Here is an 867-nt window from a genome sequence, read left to right on the forward strand (position 1 = left end):
TCCTTTTCTGTCCTCCTGCGTGTCTTCCTCTTTCCTAAAATAAATTTTCTTTGGTCATGTTTTTATTTTTCTACATGGAAATTTAATTTTTAAATGAGAGCTCTTTATGACATTTAATCACCTGTACTACTATTAGTAATTTGCTCACAGATATCACCACATTTAAACCATGCATTACTGTCATTTCATATATCTGAAGTAGGATGTGCTTCTCCTACCATAAATGTTCATCCTCAGAGAGGAAAAACTCATGCTAAGACTATGTTAGAGCCTCTTGGCTCTGTGTTTTCAATGACTGGTGTCTTTGGTTGCAAGCAATGATGTCCTTGTCTGACCTCCATGCATATGCCTTACACACATTCATTTTCCAAAACATAATAACAGTGTGTGTGTGTGTGTGTGTGTGTGTGTCTGTCTGTCTGTCTGTCTGTCTCTCTGTCTCTCTGTGTATGGGGAATGGGTTAATAAAATGGGAGGAAATTAAGAGGTCAGGGACTATATCAGATAGTCAGGTCATTTCAGATAATCTCAAAGAACATATTTAAAAAAATGTGGTGACAAGATTTTTGAGAGTTAAATTTATAAACACAGTGGGAATAATTTCTTCTGTAAAGACAACAGAACATATACATACATACACATCAAAGTCTGTGACCAGACACGAGTGAAGCTTACCTGTAATTATGCAATTTCAGGAAAACATGGTATAGATGTTTGTGTGGTTTAATTAAAATTAATTTTCTGACAACCGTTTTAATTTATTAGAATATCCTACTGGTTGATTTTTTGTACCATTAGATCATGAAATATTGACATGATAAAAAGAAGTTAAAATATTCATATCTGTTTAGCCCTCAAGCTATTATA

The sequence above is a fragment of the Microtus ochrogaster genome, unplaced genomic scaffold (assembly GCF_000317375.1).
Source record: "Microtus ochrogaster isolate Prairie Vole_2 unplaced genomic scaffold, MicOch1.0 UNK421, whole genome shotgun sequence".
Classification (NCBI taxonomy): domain Eukaryota; kingdom Metazoa; phylum Chordata; class Mammalia; order Rodentia; family Cricetidae; genus Microtus; species Microtus ochrogaster.